At 46.8% G+C, this 20,449-nt stretch overlaps 1 protein-coding gene across 1 annotated transcript in view; it reads left to right on the plus strand.

Moving 5' to 3' along the window:
* The window catches only part of NPLOC4 (NPL4 homolog, ubiquitin recognition factor), a 537,117-nt gene that overhangs the window by 154,627 nt on the left and 362,041 nt on the right, over positions 1-20,449 (plus strand). The window lies entirely within an intron of this gene.

Raw genomic sequence — 20,449 nt, forward strand, 5'->3', positions numbered from 1 at the left:
TGGTCGGTAGAATGTGATCTTTTCCTGGAAGACTATAAGGCTTACTTTGTTCCAGCTAAACCATCGACGAGGGGGAGACCAAGTGGGGGTTTGGTTATTTATATCTCGGTAGTCGTTGCATTGCCCTCTTCACATTTAGGCTTACTTGCATTAGCGGGGGCTCACAGTTGGGGACTTGGTAATTTTTATACCTCTATTTCTACCCTGACCGATTTCAGCAATGTGACTGCCCTGAGTGAATTAATAAATAATTCCCTCAACCATAGCCTACATAACCTTACGGTTGCCGGTGATTTTAACATACACCCATGTGGTAACCCGCTAATGTCTTGTATCTCAGAGCTGGGTTGTCCTCGAATGCATGGATTTCATTTTGAGCACACAGTTGAAGGGGAGTGGTTAAACGATTTAATCAATGACCTAGATTTGATATCCACCATGATTATAATGGATCCCTGCACTAATTTCATGGTGCCCACGTTTAAGGGACCGGGGAATGGATATTTTATTGATTTTGTTTTAATTTCATCCTCAATGCAATCCTCTGTAGGTACTTTTTCAAATATTGAGTGAATTCAGTGATCATAACCCCTTATTATTTTACCTGACCGGTCCCTGGGTGGATAAAATAGGGGAAGCCTCTAAATTGGGCTCACTCCGACCAACTGATGGAAAGCGTAGATTGAGATGGTCGCAAGTGACCCCAGAACTGATTTTTAACAATGTTAAAACAGTTTTTGTATTTGAAACCTAATTTGTTGTCTGTCGATATTTTACTGTAACCTTATCTTTCTTATTTTTGTCTGCCAGATCGTTTATATGTATTCACATTGCACTTTATAAGTAATTTTTTGAATTGATGAATTCTGAATACGCCTTTGTATTTATGAGTCCTGTACTGTATTAATTCTATCACCAATTGTGTCTTGTAAGAAGATAATTTCGATTTTTATGAACTCTCAATAAAAATATATTTAAAAAATATATATATATATTAAAACTGTTTGTGCGACGAAATAGCCTATTGCACCCAGGGTAGCCATTCACCTAAAAAGGTGCAAGGTTCAAGGCTATTACCGAAAAGGTGACCGGGTTGCTATCTGCCCCAGTTAAGAATCAAACATGTGTGGGCCCTAAATGGTTTGATTGCCACTGCTCTAAAGTAGCAAAGAGGCTGAGAGAAGTCCTATCTATTAAACCCAGAATACAAGCTGATGTTACCGCGTGTCATAGGGATTATAAGTCTTGCTTAGCAACACGGAGGGGGGAGCATTGAGGGAAGAAGCATGGGAGGAGCTACTGGACCCTGAAACCCTCAGCAATAGCTCAAAGTTCTGGAGTGTGCTAAATAAACCACTGTACGATCAGGAGGGGTGGGCTGGCCTTGAATGCTATATATCTAGGGAGGAATGGCAAGCCCTTTATGAACAAATGTTTGATTGCTTCTCCGAGCAGAACGATAAATTACCATCGGGCCCCAAGGTTGTGGAAATAAAATTTGGGAGAGGTGAAATATTGGAAGGTATATCTGGTCTAACGGTTGGAAAAGCTCCCGGCCCGATGGGATCCCTCCAGATCTTTTTAAGTCTGACCCCTCTTCTGGGCGCCAATACTGGAGTCTGTTTTTAATGCTGCAGTGCAACATGGCTGCCCTCAGTCGTGGGAATCCTCAACCATAGTCCCCGTTTTTAAAAAAGGTGACAAAAGTAGTCCCCATTGTTATAGACTCATATCGCTCCTAGATTCTGTGGTGAAAGTGGTGGGGAGGGTCCTCCTGCAGAGACTCTCATCATGGGCAGAGGACAACAAGATTTTGTCCGATGTCCAGTATGGGTTCTGTAGGGGACGAGCTACCATTGTCCAGTGCCTTAAATTTTTTCTTGATATTGAGCAAGTACACTGTGATTTCGTCCGGGGACTATCCATCTAGCCTTCATGGACTTGTCTTCAGATTTTGACTGTGTTAACAGGAATAAGCTTTGGCAGTCAATGAGGGCAATGGGAGTTGAGAACGGTTTTGTAGACTTCCAAGAGGATCTACACAGGTCTACACTGGAGCCATGCTGCAAGTCTACAAGGCCAAATCTCTGGCTACAGCATCCTACGGCAGTGAAATATGGGGCTATAATGTTGGAGACTGCCTACAAATTGCGGAGATTGATTTCTTGAAACGTTTACTGTGTGTCCTACGGGACACATCAAATTTAATTGTCCATGAGGAACTGGGGATCCAGTTTGTCAGTGACGTACTCTCCATGCGTCCCCTGACTTGCTGGTTAAAAACATGGCTGAATTCTGACATTCCCTTGACTCACCTGATTTTAAAAGACTGTAGGTCTTTGGACAATTCGACCGCAGTACCGCGGCTGAATTATATTATGAAAAGTCTCGCAAGTTTAGGGAGGTCCCTCAGAAGTCCCTGGGGTTCAGCCCCTTCGAACTATTGTACGGGCACCCCGTCCGGGGTCCCCTAAGCCTGGTCAAAGAAGGCTGGGAGGTGGCCACCCAAGATACCCCCCCGACGTATACCGGTACCTCCTGACCCTCCGAAACCAGACTCGGCGGTTCCGGGAACTTGCCAAGGACAACCTCGAGGCCAGCCAAGAAGAGATGAAACTCTGGTATGATCAAAACGCCTCTTCCATTGAGTTCGAGCCGGGCCAACAGGTCTGGGTCATGTCCCCGGTCGAACCATGTGCCCTCCAGGACAAGTGGACTGGGCCCTTCAAAGTGGTGGAGCGCAAGAGCCCTGTCACATACCTGGTGGACATGGAGTCCCCCCGGAACCCCCTCCGGGTCCTCCACGCCAACAGGCTCAAACCTCACTTTGTCCGTACGGAACTTAGCCTCCTGATGGCTACTGACGGCGGGACCGAAGACGACTCCGAGCCCCTACCGGACCTCCTGAACGCCTCCGAGAAAGACAGCTCCTCCGCCCTGACCCCAGAACAACGCCGAGACTGCCAAAAGCTGCTGGGACAATTTGCAGACTTGTTTTCTCTCACCCCCGGAGTCACCCCGTGGTGCGTCCACGATGTCGACACCGGGGACAGCCCGCCTGCGCGGCACTGGGCCTACCGAGTTCCCGATCGAGTTCGGACCTGCATTCAATCGGAAGTCTCCAAGATGCTGGCTCTGGGGGTGGTCGAAACCTCTGACAGTCCGTGGGCCAGCCCTGTCGTCCTGGTCCCCAAAGCCGCCGCCCCTGGCGCTTCTCCCGATCTAAGGTTTTGTGTAGACTACCGGGGATTGAACGCCGTCACCCGGACCGATGCCCACCCCATTCCCCGGGCCGATGAACTGATCGACCGCCTGGGGGCGGCCCGCTACCTGAGCACATTCGACCTAACCTCCGGCTACTGGCAGATCGGACTCACACCAGGCGCCCAAGAGCGCTCCGCTTTCTCAACCCCCGATGGCCACTACCACTTCAGGGTGATGCCCTTGGGGATGAAAAACGCCCCCGCAACGTTCCAGAGACTGGTGAATAAGGTGCTGGCAGGGCTAGAAGAGTTCAGCGCCGCATATCTGGACTATATCGCGGTGTACAGCCTCCACTGGGCCGAACACCTCCAGCACCTCCGGGAGGTCCTGGCGGCCCTCCGCCGGGCCGAATTGACCATAAAAGCAAGCAAATGCCAGATCGGCCAAGGCTCCGTGACCTATCTGGGACACCAAGTGGGGAGCGGCCAGGTGGCACCCCTCCAACCCAAGATCAACGCCATCTTGGCCTGGGAACCCCCTGTCACCCAGACAGCGGTCCAAGCCTTCCTGGGGCTCACTGGGTATTACCGGCGCTTTGTGAAGAATTATGGCAGCATTGTGGGCCCTCTCACAGAACTCACTTCCAAGAAGCAGCCACAGAAGGTACACTGGACACCCGAGTGTCAGGCCGCCTTTGAGACCCTGAAGACAGCGATGTGTACCGCCCCCGCGCTCCAAGCCCCCGACTACAGCCGGGAATTCGTAGTCAAAACAGATGCCTCCGAGCACGGTGTTGGGGCGGTCCTGTCCCAAATCAACGCCGATGGAGTTGATCAGCCGGTGGCCTTCATCAGCCGACGTCTGCTGGCCCGAGAACAACGCTGGAGCACCATTGAACAAGAGGCCTTCGCCGTGGTGTGGGCCCTCAAGAAACTCCGACCCTATCTCTTCGGCACCCACTTCCGGGTGCAAACTGACCACCGACCCCTGCGGTGGTTGATGCAGATGCGAGGGGAGAACCCGAAGTCGCTACGTTGGTCCATCTCCCTACAAGGGATGGACTTCACTGTGGAGCATCGCCCCGGCAGCGACTACGCCAACGCTGACGGCCTGTTCCGCTTCTACCGCCTCGGCGAGGAGAACCCCCAAGAAGATGGGTGACTCTCCCTGCCTTCAGCTGGGGGGGGACGTGTGTTGGACCCGGCCGTGTGGCGTGGCCCCACTCCTCCCGCATGGCGGGCCCTGGACGTCATCGACCCCTGTCCCCCGGCCTGAAGCTACCCCCTCCAACCTTCACGAGAGCCGCCACTCATGGCGACCCCCGGCTCTCCCCCTCCAGAACATGGCGACCCCTACTCGTCCCACGCTGCTGGTCCGACCCCTATCCCAGGCCACCCTCTCAGGCCCGACTCCATCTTGGGCCTTCCACGTCCGGGTCCCGTGGCCTCGGCCCGACCTCGGCCGCGGCCCCAGCGAAGCCCCGACATCGAGGCACCAAGATCCGACCAGTTGGTAAAACGGCCACTTGACGGAGCAAGGAGGAGGAGAGTTTCGATGGCCCTCCAGCCGTCCCCGGACGCCTGGTTTCGATCGTCCTCCGGCCTCCCTGGGCGCTGGCTCCACCCCCCTGCTGGGTGTCTGAACACTCTCATCCCGGCCCCTCTGACCCCCAGGTGCGGGCGTACGGACATCAAAGGACTCCAGACCTATATCTGGGGCAGCTCTGAAATGGGTCGGGAGTTGTATCCTGGAGTCGAGAGCCCTGCAGGTTGAACCGCGGCTGACCCTGAGACGAACTCACTACGGAACCCTGAACCCTATTCGGAGCCCTGCCGGCGCTGCCGCGGCCCGACCTCGCTGAACCATCTTCAGAGCCCTGCTGGCCCTGCCGCGGCCCGACCTGGCTGAACCATTTTCGGAGCCCTGCTGGCCCTGCCACGGCTCGACCTGGCTGAACCATTTTCGGAGCCCTGCTGGCCCTGCCGCGGCTCGACCTGGCTGAACCATCTTCGGAGCCCTGCTGGCACTGCCGCGGCCCGACCTCGCTGAACCATCTTCGGAGCCTTGCTGGCACTGCCGCGGCCCGACCTCGTTGAACCATCTTCGGAGCCCTGCTGGCACTGCCGCGGCCCGACCTCGTTGAACCATCTTCGGAGCCCTGCTGGCACTGCCGCAGCCTGACCCCGAAGGAACCCCCCAGCTCGAGGATTGAGAGCTGAGCGCAGGGTATCCCTGTACCAGGCTGGTACCAAGACTGTCCCGCTACCCCCTTCCCACAGTCACCGAGACCTTAAAGATCCCTCGATCCATTTGTACATGTATTGCTGAGATAACCTGCCTAGATTGCTGATAAAGACGCTAAGAATCTATCCTTGTGTGGTGTCCATTTGTAGTGGTGCGATTGCTCGCCTGTATGATTCTAGGAGAGTAACCTCGCCAGGAGGCCTCCGGACGACGCTCGGCCAACTCCAGAAGGAGAGGTGGGTCTCGGGGTAGTCGGCCAGGCAACCTCTTCCTCCCCCCTAGGATCACCTTTCTAACACAGGTTCCGTATGAACCTGTTTCATTATTTGCTTAGAAGACCAAAATGTTTTATTCATAATAAAGAGGCAGTTCCCTGCGGCTGCGACGGAAAGTTCCTGCAGGACATGCTGCATTTTATGTTTTTATGTCTACTGTATGAATTCCCTCGTAAACGTTATCTGATCCCTCTTTTAAAAAAACTTAACTTTGGGCAGGTCCGACCAGCCATGATGTACCTTCAATTACTGAAGGAGGATTGCCTACTTTTTATTGTGGAATTTTTAAAATCTATTGATTAATCTAGGAAGTACATAGACCTGTAATGAATTCTCTCTAAATTTGTTAATTATTTAATAATTGTATGCTGCTATGGATATCATTGTAATAATGCACTGTCACTTTTTGTTGTATTATGAACTGTAACGATTTTTCTTCTAGTGTCCTAAATTAATAATTGACTGGATATTGTAGCTGATACTATTTTATATAATGCACTTTTATCTTGATGTATTAGTATGTGTAACTTTTATGGTTTGCAACCTAAACCGAATAAAGTTTCTTTGAATTGAATTGAATTTTTGCATGAGATTTACTCTGACTAAGGTTTACATCCTCTCTACTTTGAGCAGTATGTTGATAAGTAGTTAGCGGATTAGAAGTCTTTCTTGGTTATCATTTTCCCCCTTGCTAAGATCAATGGCTACTTGTTTATCCCTACTTCCCCTGTGTAAGTGGTTCATCAGACAGGCCTCTATTAGAGTTATCCTTTGCCCCATTTTGTCCATCGAAACTCGTAGATAGAGGTCTAGTCTTTCAACCAACAACGTTAGTTTTTTATCTCGTTACCCTGGAAGTCAGTCTTTTTATAGGGTTCTTCTTTAGATTTCCAGTAACCTTTTCTTATCCCCGTTCTTTTTTTGCCCTGCTTTCGTTGTTTTGGGATACTAGAGGCAGAGCTCTTAGTAGTTTTTAGGTCTCTGCCTGCGTAGGCTGGGCTTGCGCAGTTCTTATGTTTTTCAGAATGGGGCTTGAACCCGCCCCTTTTCTCCATTGGCTGGCTTCCTAAACGGAGGCCAGCCATTGGAGAAACGGGCGTCTTTCCATTTAAGCCCGTCTTTTTGGGATTGAGGGGTGTGTTATTTAGTTTCTTTCTCTCCTCTTCCCAGTGGCTGGAATTTTACATTCCAGCCAATGGGAAGAGGAGAGAAAGAAAAACACGCCCCCCCCAGTCGGAAAATGACGGGGCGTTTCTCCGAGGCATTTCTGCTTGACCTCGGAGAAACATGGTGCTGTGCATGGCGTGGCCCAAGGTTCATCCTCCGCCACAGACCTCTGCTGCTTGTTGTATATTTTGCAAGTCGGTTCTGCCCTGTGCACTTTGAAAGTGTCACCTAAACAAACTTTAAAATGTTGTGAAGTAGTCCTTCGGCACATTACGATCTTGTGTTGTTGATTTTTTAAGTGTCGATTACGTCACACATAAAATTGACCAGAACCGACAATCACCTAAATACTGCTCAAGGGGGTTTCCTTCTCGCCCTTTTGGCATAGGCTGGGAGGAGCCATCTGAACTTGCATGGGTGTTTTGGTTTCATTTCTCATCCTGAGTAAAAGAAAGAGGAACAGGCGTCTGACTTGGTGTCTGCGGAGTGGATAAACAGGAGACTGCTCACTCTGGCGTGAACATTTTCCTGCTACCTCAGTCCCCGCATTTCCACAGCGACTTCCCGCCACTGTCTCAGAAGAGACTCCGAACCGGAAGCGCCCCCCCTCTGATTCTCTTTTAGTGCATTGGAATCTCATTGCCCCGTTCTTACAGAAATGGTGACTGTCCGTTCTGGCACGCATTTTATCCTTGTGTTTTCCCTTTCCGGAGACAGCCACTTTGAAGCAAACATACACGATCTCTAGGAGCAGATAATAAACAGCATTATCAGCTCGGGCTCAGGGTCTCTGCACATCAGCCAGAAGCGCTCCCTCTACGTCAGGTAGGCCAGTTTACTCCCACACCTTGTTAAAGCAATCACCCGGGCTCCTGTCTGCTGGGGCCTGCAGTAATGGGCAGTAATGCTGAAGTTGCACAGCACTGCTAAGCAATTGCTGATTCACCCTATGTTTAATTCATTGCTAATACTTTAGGTGATACCTCAGGGTGCAGTATGTACGAGCGCATTTTTAGTGCGCTGCACCTCTTGACAACAAACGCCGTGTTTTCCCCTCGTTCCCAGGTGCCAAAATCTAAATGTTGCCGTTTTTTCCTAAACAAACGCCACCTGTAAACATGATTCGAGGGAAATAAACCAGTGGGGTTTGAATGATGGCAGTATCCTGGCTTGGTGTTAACTCCTTCCCAGGTCACAGTGAAGCAGGAGTATCTTGGTACCCTTCTTTACACTGCATTCTCAGTAAACATATGTATCCGTTTGCACGTTTTACCCAGGAGACCCCCCGGCGAGGCGCTCTCACAGTGCACGATAAGTGAAAGCACTGTACAGCAGTAGTGAACAGGCTCAGCTTCCCTTGTGTCGTGTTTCCACTGACTGTGATAGTGTCCCTTACCTAATGAATGAGTGCTAAAATATTAATTGTGGATAAATGTATCCCGGACGTTCCTATGGCAACGGACCAGAATTAACGGGCAAGGCAAAAAACTGTTATGCTGGCACATAAGTGTTTAATTATTAGCCAACCGTGTGAAGTCCAACATTATCAAGTACAAAAATTGTATTTTACAGCATGCAGTGCACATATTCTCCGTAATATAAATAAAAGGGCTACATGAGAAAAAATATGTTAAGATACATCTTTATCAAATGTGCAGCTCACAATGTAATGTCCCAGTCCTGGCATATACACGTGCACACACATACCCTCTTACATCCTAGTCCGGTCATATATACGTGCACACACATACCCACTTACATCCCAGTCCGGCCATATATGCATACATAAATATAGACACACTGATGCATGCGCACACCCATACAGGCCTGTACACGCACATGCAGACACCCTGGCACAAATGCACGAACAGGCACTGTACTCGTACAAAGCATATATCCCTACACTCAGATACATAGAGACACAAATACGTGCACGCACTCAAATACACATGCAACATATGCACACATATACACACAAACAACCACATATCACACCGGTATGATCACACATACAGTATATACACATGCACACACAGGACATTAAAGCCTCCTTCAGAATGCATTTTGCCCATTGCTTACAGGTGGCTTCATGTTTTGTAAATCACAGTTGCTTGCTTTCGGTTTGCTGCCTTTATTTATCATAGGCTGTCCATCATCTCGCATCTTTGTCCCACCCATGGCGCATAGCCTTTTTATAATGTGAAGCATAACTAACCGATTATAAGGTCCCAAAGGCGAGACCTATTGGCTATGCCAATGTTTTTTTTTTTTTTTACTTTGGGTGGCTAAACTTTAATTCAGTCTTGGGCTATACTGGTGTATTCTGGGAGTTGTAGCCTTTCTTCACTTCAACTGAACCAAATACTCCTCCTTTACAATGGTTTGTATAAATAAATGTCAGGATTGTGAAATGGTGTCCCCAGTGACACAGAGGCTATGTTTTAAAGTTCTAGCGATCAAAAATACTTACTATTGTCTCTGTGTGTGTGGCTCTCTGTGTGTGTGTGGCTCTCTGTGTGTGTGTGTGTGTGTGTGTGTGGCTCTCTGTGTGTGTGTGTGGCTCTCTGTGTGTGCGGCTCTCTGTGTGTGTGTGTGTGTGTGTGTGTGTGGCTCTGTGTGTGTGGCTCTGTGTGTGTGTGTGTGGCTCTCTGTGTGTGCGTGTGTGTGTGTGGCGCTCTGTGTGTGTGTGTGATGAGCTGGAAACCCACATCTGCAATGTGAGAGACAGCAGTGTGTAAGAAAGACAGCAGTGTGAGAGAGACAGCAGTGTTAGAGAAATTGCAGTGTGAGACCTTTTATTTATGTTTTGTTTTGTTTTTTGAAACCTAAATAAAACGCATTGTTATTTGCAATGTCAATAGCTCAAACTCTCGTAAATACGCGACCTATTGCATTGCAAATGCAATAGGTCTCGCATTTGTGAGAGATTAAGCTATTGGCATTGTAAATGACAATGCCACTTATTTATCTGTTTTCAAAACCAACACATACTTAAAAAGTTTGTCATTTACAATGCCAATAGCTCTAACTTTTGCAAAGGCGAGACCGTTGCATTGTAAATGCTTGTTATATATTCTGCCCCTCCTTCAGTCTCCTCTTTCCTTTTTTTTCTATTGAAGTTGGATTTTTTTCCTTTTCTGTGGAAGTTGTGAGAGTGAGTCAGAGTCACTAAATGTTATTTCATCAGATATATTTTGAATGCACTCATTCTGAGATATACTGTCCTTTAGTCTCTGCTCTGCAGCCCCTGATGTCTCTGTCTAACTGATTAGGTGGTAAGACATGTTGCGCCTAAAACTATTGACTCTTCTACTGAGGATATTTGTTTATCTAATGCCCCCATTGCTCCAGTAAGGTAGCTCAGCAATGTTTGCTGTGCGTCACCCGTTGATTTTGTTTTTACCATTGAGTGCTTTCTTTTCCCCATTCTTATTTTACAATCTGTGCAATGTATGATTTACAATATATAATTTACACTGGCCCCGCCGCTCCCCCCCCCCCCCCCCCCCCCCCCCCCCCCCCCCCACCAGCACGCAGAAAATAGTAAGTGTTAATATCCGGGTGACATATAAAAACTAAAACTTATTTCCCCCTTATACACTTATACTGAATTTTACTAGTTAGCAGCCAACAGTATTGCCTATTGAAAAGAGTTACTTATACTATCGGGATGAACTTCCTCTCCGATAACCCTCGTGTAGACTCAGGTTCTCAGGATTGAAAACCAAGAGACTGGGCCCAGCCCAGCCGGCCTCTGATGGGCTCAGACGGGCCAGCCTTGGCCCAGTCTTCGCCTTGGCCGGCGTCCCCGCGTGCGTCCTGCGCAGCTGGGCCCCTCCGTTTGATTTATGGCGCTCCTGCGCCCGTAGCTTCTCCTCACCGGGACCGTCAGGGACTGGAGGAAAAGTTCAGGAATCCGAATGCCCGCATCAAGAGCTTCTCGCGATGCAACAAAAGTAGCAGCTGGAACCAAGTACTAAGTGTCTGCGATAAGGGCTCCCGCTACGACGAGCCCCTCCGTTTGATTTATGGCGCTCCTGCGCCCGTTGCTCCTCCTGAACCAGAGGAAAAGTTCAGGAATCCGAATGCCCGCAACAAGGGCTTCTCGCAGTGCAATAAAAGTAGAAGTGTCTGTAATAAGGGCCCTACCTATTAAGTGCGCAGTAGGAGGTCCCTTGTATGTGGGTTTCTTGGAACAACTGAATATCCGGTGCTTGCCGTTTCAGTTATTGCAGTACCACCCCTGTCTTGATTTTGTCACCCAGCCCATTTATGTTCCTTGAGAGGATCTTAAAATTACAGGAGGGGTCTGCCCTTCTCATGTTGGCATGCATTTGGACGGGGGCATCCCAGCAGATATCCATAAAACATTTAGAAAGACATCTTGTCCTACAAACGTCTTATTCCCAAGACATGCACTGTTGTTTATATTATCCAATTTATGTGCCTATAAACTACAAATCCAACTGGTGAAACCTTCCCACCCCTCCCCCTTCCCTGCGCAATAGACTTCGAACTGCCTACCCCCCCAACTTTGCAGAGTTCCTGTGTACCCCTACCCTTGTATCTCAAAGTTGGGGAGCACGTCCCAACTGGTCACCCATCCCGCGCCGTATAAACCCCTAAGCATGCAGTATATTGTGCCACTGTATTACAGTTTACTTTCGGCACATCAGGTTCATGTTCGGTTCTAGCAAATGTCATGAAAGCAAGAATTAACGGTTGTGAGATCAGTCAATCAAAGCTATTGTCCTACTGTAAGTTCCCACCTCAGTGAGTCTGATGAATTTTATACTCCTGGGGTGACTCGTAGCTGGTCCCATAGTATATCTCGCTTCTCCAAATGTTGCCATGAATCTCGTCTTCAGTTTCCGAACCATCGCTATGTCTCTGTCCTGGATGTTGCCACTCCTTCCCATTTTTCTGCTGATGGCGGTTGGATTGTTTGTTTCCAGGTGTCCTCCACCCACTCTCAGTCTCCCTCAGCGGACTCAAAGATCCATGCCTTTCCCTCTGCCACTACTCGAAATCTGGCCGTAAACAACATTGCTTATTTTATGTCTTTGTCGCGGAGAGCCTGTGTGACTTCCAGAAACGAGTGTATCTTCTTCTGAACCTTCGCTGTAAAGTCTGGGAAAAAGGTTTTAGTAGAGTTGTCGTACTTTAAGGGATGGGCCGAACGGGCAGTTTGTAGGATTATATCCCTATTCTTGAAATTAAAAAACCTCGCCAGGATGGAGCGTGGGGGCGCACCAGGCCGCAGCGGACCTCCATGTACTGGATAAGTCCTTTCTACTGAAAAGCAATGAATGAGGGCTCTGGGCTGCAGGTGCTTTTTGATAAGATCTTCCGAAAAATAGTCTGTAGCTGGGCCCTCTGCACTTTCCAGAACCCCCAGGATACTAACATTATTTCTGGTTGAGCACCCTTCGTAGTTTTCCAGTTTTGCCTCTAGGTCCGCTTTTTTTATTAGGAGCTTTTCACATTTGCTTCCAGTGCATTGGTAGTTGACTGGTGCGTGGTAACGGAATCCTCAGTGACTTGCACACGCTCTCTCAAATTGCGTAGGTCTGCATGCATTAGTGTTACCTCCAAAGTGACCATCTCGATCTTGCTTTCGAGTACAGCTCTTATTCCTTTAATTGCAGCCATTATGGCCTGTAAAGTAGGAGCTTCTTCCTCTGTTGCCTGTTTTTGGCATTGGACATCACCCCGGTCAATCGCGTTGTCCATTTTAGGGTGATTACATTTATCAAGCTTTGTCTGGTGTGTCTTTCTTGTCCCTTTATGAGTCAACATCTTGTTGTAGAGTGTGTTATCTCACCATCTGGCACTCTGTAACTCTACAATGCTGGCTTGAGAGTTACTAAAGATACGTGTTATCAGCACTGTGTATAACCTGTGCCTGCTCTGTGTTCAGTTCCTCCTTTCATCAATCTACAGCTTTGATTTATAGCCCGGCCAATGCACTGTGTAATTGCCTCAAGCAGTGTTCACTTCCCTGTTTTACTGAGGGAACTGATGTTGCTCTTGGTTTAATTCATGGCGGGGTCTTACAGGCTCTGAAGTTCTCCATTCTGCCCCGTACTCTCCCCTACTCGTGTTCTTCTGCCCTCGTTGCAGTGGCGGCTACGGCCCAGCCCGGGCCTCAGATCTCAATGTCTCTGAGTAGCACGTTACTTCGTGTCAGCCCTGGATCCGGCGCCCCTGCCTAGCCCCCGCCGCCTCCTCTCCGTAGGCGCTTAGTACATGGAATTGCTGGGCCATCGTGTGTGTCTTGACGGCAGGCTCCCTCACCGCTGGTGTGCCTGCCCCTGCTGCTGCATATCGGTCACTCCGTCACCACTTCCAGCCCGGTCCGACACTCTTAATCGGGGTTGGGGGTCTTCATGCACCCTGAGCCTGAGCTGGGTCCATGGCAGTGATCGTTCTCCCTTTTGGCTGTGCAGTTACTCATTGAGTCTCCAGCCTCCTCTCACGGAATCCCTCCGCGATGGCCTCAGTCTGTCTCGTCGGGCTGTCTTGCCATGGGTAGCTCCGAACCCCTACCACACGTTCCCTGGAGTGTTGGGATTCCAGTTGTGTTTTACACTTGGCAGCCGGATTAGTGTATCGGATAATCGGGGATTTGGTGGGTGGTCGCTGGAACATACTTAGAATGCGGCCATCTTTGATGGCTGCTGGCCACGCCCCCCCAATAAACCTGTTTTTGTGCATTACCAATTTTGTTGTCCTGTTTGGCTTTGTACATCTCATGGGTGTAATGAAGGGAAGCGAGGGAGGGACGATGAGGTAATGCCTGTATTACTTACTGGTAATTGCACTACTCTGACTGCACTTCCCTCACTTCTATTCATTACATCCCTCCCTCCCTCTCTCCCTGGTGGTCCAGGCTAACCTTCATTGGTGTGGTGTTGAATTATGTGAAATTACAGGAGTATGGGGGTGTTGTTTTTTTTTTTTTTGTAACCGTGATTAAGAATCCCGTGGTATGGGTGTCTGGTGAGGCAGGAATGCCTCATGGGTGTAATGAATTGAAGCGATGGAAGAGGACTCAGAGTAATGCAATTACGGTAAGTAATTGAAGCATTATAGAATGGGATATGTGGTAGAAAATACATAGCAGAGTAGGCGAAGTCAGGAAATTGGCAATGTGTGAAGTAAATAAAGCACTTTTCAGACTGAAGGGGCAAATCTCCAGTTACACTCCTAAAATAAAACTCACTGAGAAATGATCACTGGATTTAAATTTAGCGGAGCATTTTAAAATAATTTTAGATTAACCTTTTACCTCTTTAGATGGTTAGTATTGGAGAAACGATAACCCCCTAAATGTTAACATGGGAGGGGGGCACAACCACAAGTCTCATATTAGGTCAATACTTTTTTGAATTGCAGTGTCATTTCATACTAGGCCTTCTTATCAATATTTCTATTATGCAAGAGTGTATACGCAAAATATGTTTAGGCGAGTCCTGCTTAAGCACTTGCTGCAGGTAGCACCAAGCACTTAAGAACCTAAGCACTTGCAGCATGTAGGAAGTCTGAAGCCTAATATGCAACCTTCTTGGTTCTCTCTAAAAATTCTACCCTATAGCATAGAAGCTGCTTTATCTGCTCATATTACAGATTCTCATGCGTTGTTCCTTTTACTAATTTCCCACCGAAACACCTTCCATCAGCTGAGAATTTGTTGTCCTGTGGTGAGCTTCTCTTATTTCTATGTTTTTACCTTCAGCTAACGTTTTGAAGGAGTACGTTCTTGCTCTTTGTACAGTATTACATATGCTTTTCCAGCGATGTAGACGCTGCGTCTTCATTCATTCTGTTTCCTTAGAAGGAGTGAGCTAATTATGTTGTACTCCATTTATTGCGTGCATCAATTAAGGGTAACTTGACTCCAGAGCGAACAATCAAGTGTCATCTGTGTAGTTACAGTGCAGCTAGTCTAGGGGGAAAAAAAAGAAAATTACGTTTTGGAATCCAAAATGCAGGACAATGCGATATGTGTCATGTTTAAGGAAGAATTTTCCCTAATTGTTTTGAAGGCTACACTTGCCTTGTACAGTCCTGAAGAGGCCAGAAAATAGAAACGCCAAAATGCGTCGACTTTTCTATGAAAGCAGTCCAAAAGAAATGAAAGGGAAAAATTACAAAAAACACCAATCAAAGTGTAAGAGGAAATGGGGTGAGGATATTAGATTGGGTCGCTAATTGTATACCTATGTGGACTACCTAATAAATTGACCCAAAGGATACACCAAAAAAAACATAGACCGTTAATGTTACTCCCAAAAAATATTTGAGAAAAGAGTGTATACATTCCGCTAATAGTTTAATACTGTTTGTATGTTTGAATGTGATGAATTTCGGTTCCAATCAAACAATTGTGGAATGTGTTATAGGTTGACACAGAAATAATTTGAATAGAAACAATACCTGCAGCTGTCTGGAGAAGTTTGTGAGATCAATTTTGTTAAAGTCATAGATAAAGTTTTGTTTGGATTCTAGTACTGATTAAGAAACTATTGTAGAGTACATAGGACAGATAACCCATCCCTAGTGATCCTCACCTCTTTTCTTGCTTTCTGGACAAATGAAGCACCATTACCACAGATTAGGGTGATATGAAAGGAGTATGCATTTTGTTTCATTGCTGCTCCTCTAGAGCTTTCCACATTCAGTCCATTCTAGCTGCAATACGCCTCAATGGGGATTTTCATGCCATTCTTCAAAACAGTGCCATAAAAATGGTTCCCTTTCCTGAAAGGGTAACCAGGCTTTATACTCACAACTTCTTGGTCCCCCAAAGGATGTCAGCATCTGGCCCTTCTGGATTTGAGATCAACTTTTTTTCAGACTATAACATTTTAAAGATCTTATCCCTAAACCAGGTCATTTTGGTCCTCCACCAGCAGCACCAGATTTTGTTGCTGCAACTGCTGAATGACTTGTGTCACATCCGAGTCCTGCCGATTCAGAGACGCTTTCTCTACTTTATAGTGAGAGCTCAGGATTATCAAACTGCAATGATGCATTTTGGCGTTATTTCTGCACTGTGGGTCTTCACCAAGGTCTTGATAGTGGTGGCAATGTAATTCCAAACTTGGGCAACTGGTTGGTGAAGGCGAAATCTCCCCAGTTGGCCCCTGACTTCTTGGCGCACACTTTGGCTCTTCATCGGCTGTGAGTTTCCTCACCTCAGAAGATCCTGGACATTGGGATGGTCTTGCTGTTTCATACTTGAGCTACGCAGTTTGTTTTGAAGTTACTATGTGTATCCTGCTAGCTCCCCATGTTCAGTGAAGGTGCCTCTGGATTCAGTAGTAACATTGATAGAGCGCGCAGGTCACCCGATCCTTATTTACCAAATATATACGATACCGGGCCCATCAAATAATTTTTCCATAAATCAGGTAACCTTCACAACGCTATCAGTAATTCGGGGTTCTTACTTTCTATATATTTCATGTATACCTGACTTACCAATCCTCGAGAACAGGTACCTATGACCACAATGGATCAGGAGCTATATTTAAGGCTCAGGCAGATAACATTAATACCATATACATTTATTTTGTTCATAACCTTGTAATAACCGCAAACACAGGAAGTTTTAAAAACTTTATCTAAATCATAAAAGGTTGTCGTATGCCATGAGAATGAAATTTACACAGATCAAAACATCTATAACCAAGATCAGAAACACAATATAACTATGAATCAGCATGAGAATCATTTAATTATTCAGAAGGATACCATGAAACGGGAACATGCTATTCAGACCTAACAGATTCGTATTTCATCACTAAAGGATAGGTAAGAACAAGGGAACATACTACTAAATGCTAATTGGAATACACTGAGAGATTTTGGGAAACAAGTGTTTCAGAATACATGCAATTTCTATAGGAAGGGTAACAGTGGAACATACTAAATATACAAACAATTCAGCATTTAAGTAAGGGTACGTGAAAGATAAGGAGCATGCTAGAAAAATACCTTCGTCAGAGTTCAAAGGTCAGAGGTAAATCACAGGCAAGATTGCTTTATTAGGAAAAATAGGAGAGAAAGATTTAGATGGACGAACACCCACATAAAATTTATATTTACCTAGGACAGAATGAGGACTAACCCTGGCCACGGGTCAGTTGGGAAAGGCGGGAAAGGACCCTCAAGGACTTAGGATGCCAGTAGGCGAGCAGGTACAGCTCATGGACAGTCAGGACAGGATCACCCCAGGATTTGGATCAGGACTGGGCTCACGGAAGGGTACGACTAACACCTGCAGCTTCGGATGCAACGCCTGCGCTACGCCCTCTCTGCAAGGAATCTGCCAATAACCCCGATTGGGTTCTCGAATATCCCAGCAAAGTGCTTCGCCAGCACTTAAAGGTTTCTCCACCCTAGACTAGGTTTGTGGAAATTACGGACAGAGTGCTCCGCAGCTCTCTGTATCAATCACCTATAGAGTTCGTAGGGTCAGTGACAGGTCAGCTACTCGGACAAGTCGGACAATTTCTCTATCTAACCTAGGCCAGTTATACTGTTTTCGGGTCAGTAGACCACCCACAAATGTTGCAAGTGTAAGGATCCCCGATTTCGGATTGGACAAGAGAGGTGGTTAGGTCATTGTCACCACCTAGAATTTGGTGTTCCCACAATTAATATTCAATTTCTTGAACCCACCCCTTACATTCCAGTTCCCATGGCATACGAATATGAAGACAATAGCGCACACAGTAAAATATCAATATTGTAACAATTTCAGGTGTAGATTCGAGTCTTCTCGCTGGGTCGTAGGTTGGTTCCCAGGAGCATCTCAGCTTCGTCAGCCAGCTGGCTGAGTTCCACTGCTGCGAGACTCGCATGTCCCCTATCACGTGATTGGTGACACATGGGCTTCCAAGATGGAGTAGCACCTCTCCTCCCAGGCCCCCGGAGAATGTTACATGAAAAGTAAGCGAAAACAATTTAGAAACACAGAAAAATGAATACACTGTATACCATGATTGGCTTCACTGCACCCCTTACTTTATAATATCTATAGCATTAGGAGTTAAGCAGAAATAAACAGCTGAGCCAGAGCAGTGGTGGCAAGCAAAGAGCATGTTAGAACAAAGCGGCCATCTTAGCAGTACTGCGCATGAGCGACCAGTTCCCTCCAGAACTACGAGTGCGTCACATCACATGGGCATGACCGACGCATGCGCAGACTGAAATCCCGCATAGCAGCGACCATCTCAGTTGCAAGCGTAGTTACGATTAATAACACATAAGCAAGCGTCTCTGGGACACCCGCGTGTAGTGTAGAAGTGCAAGATTAATAAACGAAACAAATTGATTACTATATTATTGTTATGCGAGGGTTTTGAATTCAAGCAAGTCGCGTAACGTGCGAATCCTTGCTCCATCAACATTTCCAAGACTGTATTTCTGCAGTCACCCCTCCATCCTATGTGGATCAGCCTTTTTGCCTCATGTTGAGGAAGACAACCATGCTGACGGATACTTCTTCCCTGACATTTGATGATCATCTAGGAGAGATGTCTGTTTGTGCAGGACAGCTCTTTTCTTTGAACATTCTGGAGTTGCGAGCCATCTGTCTTCCATGAAGGCCTTTTCATTGTTATGGGTCAAGTGATGAACATTCTGTTTTACATCATTATGGCCATCCACTGTTTAAACAAACATGGTGTAGTCGGGTCCAGGGCACTCTTTATGGAGGATCTACTCTTGTGGCAGTGGTCCCTGGAGCACACTCTTTGCAGTGGAAATGTACCTGGCATTGTGTCGGACTTTAGAGCATGTTGTGTTTGCAAGCCCTTGAATGGGAACTTCATGCTTATGTGACACTTGTGATCTTTTCACACCATGTCCATGAATCAACCTTTTTTTTTTCTTCAGTAGGAGGTGTCCCTTGTTCTGTGCACTGCAGTTTCTACTTTCAGTCTTTTATAACGTTCCCTCATATCCTACTTCTGTCATGGGTCCTTCAGAATGTCTGCAGAGATGGGTCTGAGATGATCCTTGTTGCCTTGGACTGTTATGCTGATCTGTTGAAGCTTAGTGTTTCACCTCTTCTTTCCCTTTGCAACAAAGCAGATCTGCTGATCTGGTTTTCCATCCCAGCCCTCCGACTCTATGCATGGAGATTTAGCAGTTATTAAGTGGCTTCTTGTGATCACCCATCTTAAGTGGTTGTTATTTAGATTGCTAAGAAGCCTTCTAACAAATCATTCTATGCCAGCATTAGGATACATTTGTGCTGGTTGTAGTGAGGAAGGTGTGGATACATTTGGGGCTTGTCACGCCAAAGTTCTGCACTTAACTCTCTTGTCTAGCAGGGTCTGGAGATTTTTACTTTTAAGAGCTATTTCACTGTGTATCATTGTTTCTGTGACTCCTTGATCAGCCTGCTCTCTTCAGAACGCATTTAGTGGCCAGATTTCTTTCGGGGTTGTAACCAATTTACTCCCACAACTTTGATTGTTCAACAGTAGGGCTTGAATTTAGTTCTTACGTTCTTCCTGGATTTGCGGTTTGAATCTTTTCACGTTTACTTAATGCATCTTTTGCCCTTAAACTCAACCAACTTTCTGGTGGTAATTTCCTTTTTCTGCATGTTCAGCAAGCTTCAGGCCCTAGTGAATTTGACATTCTAACTGGCTGAAAAGCTGTCTTGTTCTGTGTTGACTGGACAAGGCAGGGCAAGGTGAATGACCAGCGTTTTGTTAGTTTTGCTGGTGCTACGAATGGTGAGAACACCATTTCATTTTCTGAAACTCTTTGCATAAAGATTAGCTACACTTTGACAAAGAAGGGTCTTCCTAATGGTATTCGGATCAGTTTCGCTAGGGCCATATTTGTTTCCACAGCTTTATCTAGCATTTCAGTGACTGAGATTTTCTGGGCTGCAACCTGGTCTTTGGTTCACATGTTTGCCAAGCACTACAGCTTGGCTACTTCGTCTAGAAGGGATAGCTACTTTGCTAGGTCGGGACTGAGTGAATTTCTGAGTTGCTTGGCTTTCCACAGTAACCATCCCTTTCCAAGTTGGGTACTGCTTTGGGACTCGTTCAGAAGAAGAGAAATCTGCAGGAAGAAGTATCCAATCTGATTTTTTTTTTACCCTTGGTAACGCTTTTACTGGTGTGTGTATATAATTATCTTCCTCCAGATTTCTCAACCCTCCCTCTCCTCCTCTTCTGAGGTTGTGCTAGTTCTGAAACGGTTCCCTATAGTAGAAAGTGCATTGTACTGATGTTTTTCCTGCTGACATTTTAGACCTTGCCTAGTTGTTACTCTGTGGGCTCCAATTGGTATGGAATCATGTGACTGAACTGACTCCCACGCTCCAAGCTGCTCCATATGTAGCCGATGTTGCCATGTCCTGGGGCCGTTGAAGCAGAAGCTGAAGTCACCTTAGACCACCTGGCAATGCTAGAGAGCTGTTGATTGATAACGTTTTCCAGATCTTTTCTGGTGCCTTAGATATTCATAAGTTGAGGACTTTTTGGGAAGATGAAGCATTTACAAGAAAAACTGTCACTGAAGGT

Source organism: Lissotriton vulgaris, chromosome 7, assembly GCF_964263255.1.
Source record: "Lissotriton vulgaris chromosome 7, aLisVul1.2, whole genome shotgun sequence".
NCBI lineage: Eukaryota > Metazoa > Chordata > Amphibia > Caudata > Salamandridae > Lissotriton > Lissotriton vulgaris.